Raw genomic sequence first — 988 nt, 5'->3', positions numbered from 1 at the left:
GAAGGGACAGGGGGACGCGGAGGTGGATAAGGAGAAGGAATCGCGCGACGGTTAAAGGCGAACGAAAGTAGGGGGATACAGGGAAGGGAAGGGAATGGAAGGGAAAGAGAGGGCTCTCGGTTTTTGCGGGAGCGATGCGCATGCGAGCGCCTCCGACTTATGGAAGTTTAGCCGTTAACTTAACCGGCGTTTACCTTAATCTAAGATCAGCTCTGGCCTGCCGCGTGCACTGCTCGGTATAATGTATGGCCGTATGAATATGCATCGGACACGGTACGAGGTCTACCACCGACTTAAACGAGCGCGTACGTGTGCCACGTAGCGGCGACGTAGCCGCGTTTACCTATGGCGACGGTTCGCATGGCCCTCGTTCGCGTTCCGCGCTCCCGTGTCGCGTACGCGTGAAAAGGGCCAAGCCGCTCTCTTCGCCCTCTCGCCAACTCGCCTTCTCGCCCAAGGGATTATCGCGTGTAACATTGTACACGCGATAAATCGTATCGTCGTCGTAGTCTCTCTCTAATTGTAAGATCAGAGAGGTACGCGGTGGAAAGAAGGATAAGAACGATCGAATCCTGGTCGCTGAGCCGTTTATCGGCCGAGCCGTGTGCTGGAATCGCGTGCCGCAATTAATCCCGAGGCACACACCGCGCGGGTATTTAAACAGCGTAAACGTTACCCTCGCCCGGAAGGCTGGACGGTCGTAACTCACCGCGAACAGGATTTGATTTTTGCGGGCGGCTCGCGCTAGAGGAGGGCCCTCGCGGGCCGCGTAGGCAGGCCCCGCAGGTTGCACGCGCGAAACGCTCTTTACCGCGCGTGGGTGTAATTTGTGAGCTCGCGAGTGCGTTTCGTGCGTGCCGGCCGATAGTGGTGCCACGGAGGCAAGCAAGGTGGAAGGTGGATCCTTATCTCGCCGAATTTTACGACCGTTTTAAAGGATCGTTAATTTCGAACCGTTTATCGCGGCAGGCCCGCCGCGGATCCTTCG

This window comes from Xylocopa sonorina, chromosome 8 (assembly GCF_050948175.1).
Source record: "Xylocopa sonorina isolate GNS202 chromosome 8, iyXylSono1_principal, whole genome shotgun sequence".
Taxonomy (NCBI): Eukaryota; Metazoa; Arthropoda; class Insecta; order Hymenoptera; family Apidae; genus Xylocopa; species Xylocopa sonorina.
Note: the sequence above shows the minus strand (reverse complement) of the source record.